This window comes from Procambarus clarkii, chromosome 49, assembly GCF_040958095.1.
Source record: "Procambarus clarkii isolate CNS0578487 chromosome 49, FALCON_Pclarkii_2.0, whole genome shotgun sequence".
In the NCBI taxonomy this organism is placed as follows: domain Eukaryota; kingdom Metazoa; phylum Arthropoda; class Malacostraca; order Decapoda; family Cambaridae; genus Procambarus; species Procambarus clarkii.
The window spans coordinates 10419170-10426118 of NC_091198.1; the positions used below are offsets into that span (position 1 = coordinate 10419170).

General features: G+C 51.6%; 1 protein-coding gene across 1 annotated transcript in view; it reads right to left on the minus strand.

Annotated features, from left to right (window-relative positions):
* Positions 1 to 6949, minus strand: part of LOC123763305 (general transcription factor 3C polypeptide 3) — a 627296-nt gene that overhangs the window by 485799 nt on the left and 134548 nt on the right. The window lies entirely within an intron of this gene.

A 6949-nucleotide genomic window follows, 5' to 3' on the forward strand; every position in this document is an offset into this window, starting at 1 on the left:
CAATCAGATTCCCGTCAGGTGTATAGATTCCTGAGCCTACTGGGCTCTATCAAATCTACATTTGAAACTGTGTATGGAGTCAGCCTCCACCACATCACTGCCTAAGGCATTCCATTTGTTAACTACTCTGACACTGAAAAAGTTCTTTCTAATGTCTCTGTGGCTCATTTGGGCACTGAGCTTTCACTTGTGATCCCTTGTGCGTGTATCACCTGTGTTAAATAATCCATGTCTACCCTGTCAATTCCCCTGAGAATTTTGTATGTGGTGATCATGTCTCCCGGGCTCTTTTGTCTTCCAGGCCCTTCCACTACCTCCAGGTGGTGGTCCTCGACCATCCAGGACCTCCAGGTGGTCGTCCTCGACCATCCAGGACCTCCGGGTGGTGGTCCTCGACCATCCAGGACCTCCAGGTGGTCGTCCTCGACCATCCAGGACCTCCAGGTGGTCGTCCTCGACCATCCAGGACCTCCGGGTGGTGGTCCTCGACCATCCAGGACCTCCAGGTGGAGGTCCTCGACCATCCAGGACCTCCGGGTGGTGGTCCTCGACCATCCAGGACCTCCAGGTGGTCGTCCTCGACCATCCAGGACCTCCAGGTGGTCGTCCTCGACCATCTAGGACCTCCGGGTGGTGGTCCTCGACCATCCAGGACCTCCAGGTGGTCGTCCTCGACCATCCAGGACCTCCGGGTGGAGGTCCTCGACCATCCAGGACCTCCGGGTGGAGGTCCTCGACCATCCAGGACCTCCGGGTGGTCGTCCTCGACCATCCAGGACCTCCGGGTGGAGGTCCTCGACCATCCAGGACCTCCGGGTGGTGGTCCTCGACCATCCAGGACCTCCGGGTGGTGGTCCTCGACCATCCAGGACCTCCGGGTGGTGGTCCTCGACCATCCAGGACCTCCGGGTGGTGGTCCTCGACCATCCAGGACCTCCGGGTGGTCGTCCTCGACCATCCAGGACCTCCGGGTGGTCGTCCTCGACCATCCAGGACCTCCGGGTGGTGGTCCTCGACCATCCAGGACCTCCGGGTGGTCGTCCTCGACCATCCAGGACCTCCGGGTGGTGGTCCTCGACCATCCAGAACCTCCGGGTGGTGGTCCTCGACCATCCAGGACCTCCGGGTGGTCGTCCTCGACCATCCAGGACCTCCGGGTGGTGGTCCTCGACCATCCAGGACCTCCGGGTGGTCGTCCTCGACCATCCAGAACAAGAAACTAACGATTGCCTCGGAGGCACGATCAACTTAGGCGTTAACTGTAGTTACGTTATCGGAGAGAACCACTTGGTAAAATTAGGTGGGCCAAGGTGGACCACGGTGGACCAAGGTGGACCAAGATGGGCCAAGGTGGACCACGGTGGACCAAGATGGACCAAGATGGACCAAGATGGACCACGGTGGACCACGGTGGACCAAGATGGACCAAGGTGGGTCAAATGAGTTAAGACACTTTTGTGGTGTTTATGATCCTGTGAGTGCCTCCGGGCAGGTAGTAAATAGAGCTTAAAGGGTATACTTCAGGAGCTGAGGAGAGCCTTGAGACGCGTGTAAGCGGAGCACCAAGACTAATAACTTCCGGCGCCCTTGCAGTAACAACCAAGAATAACCTTTTAAACCACTCACAACCCCTCAGGCGGACTCGCCCTTCCATCCCTTTGTGATTTCGACATTTCACCCCCGACCTAAATACAGTTGAGAGGCGGGACCAAAGAGCCAGAGCTTAACCCCCCGCAAGCACAACTAGGTGAATATAATTGGCACACCCTCTTCATCAGAGGCACTGATGTCTTGTTTACCTATATAATTGCTTCATCCAGAATTGACGGGGTAGTTGAGTAATTTTAGACAATTATCGGGAACAACCTCAAGAGAACAGGACCAAGAGTCAAGAGGAACAGCTTATTTTAAGAGGATTTGGTGAACATGAGAACACCATTCTAATAAGAATGGTGTTCTTATCAGAACACCTGCCTTAGAACACTTAGTGTTCTAAGTAGAGCACTTAGTGTTCTAAGTGCGCACTTAATAAGGACGCACTTACAACACTGTACAACACCGTCTTAAAGGCCAGCCTTGCAGTATATACAACCTCGGCGTTGCATAATCCTGCACAAACCAAAAAAATCATGTCTGAAGGTAATGATTTTTGCAACAAGATTCGTCCCAGAACTGCTCAGGATGCTGAGGACCTGGACCTAACGACCCTGAAAGGAAAGAGAGAGAGAGAGAGAGAGAGAGAGAGAGAGAGAGAGAGAGAGAGAGAGAGAGAGAGAGAGAGAGAGAGAGAGAGAGAGAGACAGACAGACAGACAGACAGACAGACAGACAGACAGACAGACAGACAGAGAGAGAGAGAGAGAGAGAGAGAGAGAGAGAGAGAGAGAGAGAGAGAGAGAGAGACAGACAGAGACAGAGACAGAGAGAGAGAGAGAGAGAGAGAGAGAGAGAGAGAGAGAGAGAGAGAGAGAGAGAGAGAGAGAGAGAGAGAGAGAGAGAGACAGACAGACAGAGACAGAGACAGAGAGAGAGAGAGAGAGAGAGAGAGAGAGAGAGAGAGAGAGAGAGAGAGACAGAGAGAGAGAGAGAGAGACAGAGAGAGAGAGAGAGAGAGAGAGACAGAGAGAGAGAGAGACAGAGAGAGACAGAGACAGAGAGACAGAGACAGAGAGAGACAGAGAGAGAGACAGACAGACAGAGACAGACAGAGAGACAGAGAAAGAAGCAGAGACAGACAGACGGTACCCAAACAAGCCACTACAAGACAATCCTGCTAACATTAGCAAGCAACCAACCCCCACAAGCCCCACGTGGCAAGACACTGGACTACACAACAACAAGACACTACGACCCCATCACCACCAGATGCCACAGGAAAACCCAAACTATTTTCTATTTTAGAAAGTTCCGTATCATGAGAAGTCTGATCCCGTAATTGAGAAGGAAAGCTGCCAAGAGTGGCAGGTAATGACTGCTATTTTCTGACGCAAAAATGTGGAAGAGAAAAATATATATATATACGTTGAAATTAAGCCCAAAAAAATCTTAAAAAACTGTGGGAAGTCTGATGAAATGTGTTGTGATGTGTTCAGTTTGACGGTGAGAAGAAAGGGGAAGTTAATTTGGCGAGGCAGGTGTGTTTTGTGGCGAGGCAGGTGTAGATTGTGGCGAGGGCAGGTGTAGATTGTGGCGAGGCCAGGTGTAGATTGTGGCGAGGCCAGGTGTAGATTGTGGCGAGGGCAGGTGTAGATTGTGGCGAGGGCAGGTGTAGATTGTGGCGAGGGCAGGTGTAGATTGTGGCGAGGGCAGGTGTAGATTGTGGCGAGGGCAGGTGTAGATTGTGGCGAGGGCAGGTGTAGATTGTGGTGAGGGCAGGTGTAGATTGTGGCGAGGGCAGGTGTAGATTGTGGCGAGGGCCTCGTAGCCTGGTGGATAGCGCGCAGGACTCTTAATTCTGTGGCGCGGGTTCGATTCCCGCACAAGGCAGAAACAAATGGGCAAAGTTTCTTTCACCCTGAATGCCCCTGTTACCTAGCAGTAAATAGGTACCTGGGAGTTAGTCAGCTGTCACGGGCTGCTTCCTGGGGGTGGAGGCCTGGCCTAGGACCGGGCCGCGGGGACACTAAAAAAAAAAAAAAAAGCCCCGAAATCATCTCAAGATAACCTCAAGATAGGGCAGGTGTAGATTGTGGCGAGGCAGGTGTAGATTGTGGCGAGGGCAGGTGTAGATTGTGGCGAGGGCAGGTGTAGATTGTGGCGAGGCAGGTGTAGATTGTGGCGAGGGCAGGTGTAGATTGTGGCGAGGGCAGGTGTAGATTGTGGCGAGGGCAGGTGTAGATTGTGGCGAGGGCAGGTGTAGATTGTGGCGAGGGCAGGTGTAGGTTTCAAGAAAATCTATTGATACTTGTAGGGAAGTTTGTGTCTGAGGGGTCAGTAGTTCAGCCGGCACTCTCTCAACCTCTCCCTGGCACTCTGGGGATCACTCGGGCTTGAGTGAATGTACGCTGGAACGTTTAGTCTGCCGAGAGTTGAGAAATGACTAGGAATTAGAGCAAGGACCCCCCGAACACACAGTTAGCGAGGTCAAAGGTCAACTGTTTTAAGTGTGACGAAACGGGCGGCGACTCGCTATTCTTTTGCGGATTAAGTGAGTTTAGACGTTGCTATATAGGTGATCCATGTCTGTCTGTCTGTCTGTCTGTCTCACACACACCTGTGTCAGTGTGTGACTGATGTTTACGTCCGTCATATCTGGCTTCAGGTGTGTGAGTACGTCAGCGCTTTCAATATATTTGTTAAAAAAAACCGAGTGTAGGTTTTTGAAGCCTAACCGTTCCTGACGTGTATGTAGTTTCCTGAATATATAGTTTATAGCAAATGTTTCATGACAGTCCTGGAAGATGCAGCTTATCTAGCCATCTCTTATTTCGTTTTGTGGGGGTCCTTGACATAGATTTTTTTTTTTATCAAGCTTTTCAGGCATAACATTTCCTTCCCAAAACCTATGTTCTTCCGGTGTTCTCATCCTGATTGTGTTCTCCAGCACTGTACTCACCTAGTTGTGCTTGCGTGAGGGTTGTGTAATGGCTCTCTGGGGCCAGATTCACAAAGCAGTTACGCAAGCACTAACGAACCTGTATATCTTTTTTCAATCTTTGGCGGCTTTGTTTACAATTATTAAACAGTTAATGAGCTCCGAAACACCAGGAGGCTGTTTATAACAATAACAACAGTTGATTGGCAAGTTGGGAAGCTTGTAAACTGTTTAATAAATTTAACCAAAGGCGTCAAAGATTGAGGAAAGATGTGCACGTTCGTAAGTACTTTCGTAACTGCTTCGTGAATCTGGCCCTTGGTCTCTCTCCCTTCAACTGTCAATCAACTGGTGTACATGTCAGTGGCACTCGTTCTTAATTTAGAGCCTCCTTACCATTTTCTATTTCAAAATTGAAAGTGTGCAATTTTCTGTTTCTAAATGACTCTCAAAAGGGCATATCTCACTGTTTTATCCACAATAAGTATTTAAACAGCTTTAGAACATTCCAAATGTCTTTTTGTAAAGGCAAATATTTTTTCTTTTCTATTTGGAAAAATGTAAAATAAAAGTTTAGTTGCTAAGCAGAACATATACGAGGCCATAAGGTCAAGTTGGTGGTCAAAGGTCAAGTTGGTGGTCAAAGGTCAAGTTGGTGGTCAAAGGTCAAGAGAGGACAGGTCAGGGATAATCATCAAACAGGGTCAAGGGGGCAGCCACAGGTCAAGGGGGCAGCCACGGGTCAAGGGGGCAGCCACGGGTCAAGGGGGGCAGCCACGGGTCAAGGGGGCAGCCACGGGTCAAGGGGGCAGCCACGGGTCAAGGGGGCAGCCACGGGTCAAGGGGGCAGCCACGGGTCAAGGGGGCAGCCACGGGTCAAGGGGGCAGCCACGGGTCAAGGGGGCAGCCACGGGTCAAGGGGGCAGCCACGGGTCAAGGGGGCAGCCACGGGTCAAGGGGGCAGCCACGGGTCAAGGGGGCAGCCACGGGTCAAGGGGGCAGCCACGGGTCAAGGGGGCAGCCACGGGTCAAGGGGGCAGCCACAGGTCAAGGGGGCAGCCACAGGTCAAGGGGGCAGCCACGGGTCAAGGGGGCAGCCACGGGTCAAGGGGGCAGCCACAGGTCAAGGGGGCAGCCACAAGCAAGAGCAAAAGAAAGAGAGAGAGAGAGAGAGAGAGAGAGAGAGAGAGAGAGAGAGAGAGAGAGAGAGAGAGAGAGAGAGAGAGAGAGAGAGAGATAGACAGAGAGAGAGATAGACAGAGAGAGAGATAGACAGAGACAGAGATAGACAGAGACAGAGATAGACAGAGACAGAGATAGACAGAGACAGAGATAGACAGAGACAGAGATAGACAGAGACAGAGATAGACAGAGACAGAGATAGAGAGAGAGATAGACAGAGACAGAGATAGACAGAGAGATAGACAGAGACAGAGATAGACAGCCAGTCAGCCAGCCAGCCAGCCAGCCAGCCAGTCAGCCAGCCAGGCAGCCAGCCAGCCAGTGTCACACCCACTCGCAGACCACTCCACATACTCCACCACCACCACCACTACACATTTAGTCCGCGCGCTCGTAATCCACGCAATAAAAACATGAACCCCGAAGATGTGGATCAGCCCAATCAGCACCGCTCAAGATCCCAAGGCCAGGGGAAGCGTCGAAGGTGGCAATCAGGAGCCAGGTGAGGGAGAGAGAGGGAGCGACTCTCGCCATACCTGGCCCTCGTTCGCGGCTCTCGGGGAATGTCTCGCTAATAATTAGATAACGCGTATCCTGTCATTAATGAACAACATCCTCGCTAACGTGTTCCTGAGTTATCTGAGCTGTCGGACGTGTTGAGGGGGGGGGGGGGGAGGGGAGGCTGTTATCGAGAGGGGGAAGGAGGGCCGGGGGGGGACGAGGGTAGAAAGAGGGGGGAAGAAGGGGAAGCAGAAGAGGAGAACTTAAGTGTGATGGTGTTAGACATAAACTCACGTAAGCATAAAACAGGGTCAATGGCTCCGTAAAAAACAAAATACATTTTGGGGTCGAGGTTCCCACCTTATTGATTGATGAAGATTAAGCCACCCAAAAGGTGGCACGGGCATGAATAGCCCGTAAGTGGTGGCCCTTATGAGCCATTACCAGAATCATTAGCTGATACTGGAGATCTGTGGAGGTGCGACTGCACCCTGCGTGACGGGAGATGTCTCCCGTGCTCTCTCTCTCTCTCTCTCCCACCTTAGATGAACTCTCTATTATATATAGTCACAAGGAAAAGTTAGTCTATCAGCTATCCCTAAATAAAAAAAAAAGGGAGAGAGGATAGGGAAACGGTGAATGGAGAGTGAAGGAAACTGTGAGAAGTGGGGTAGGACACGAGTGAGAGGTAAGGATAGGGGGGTAGGGTGAGAGGTGAGGGGGGTAGGGAGGG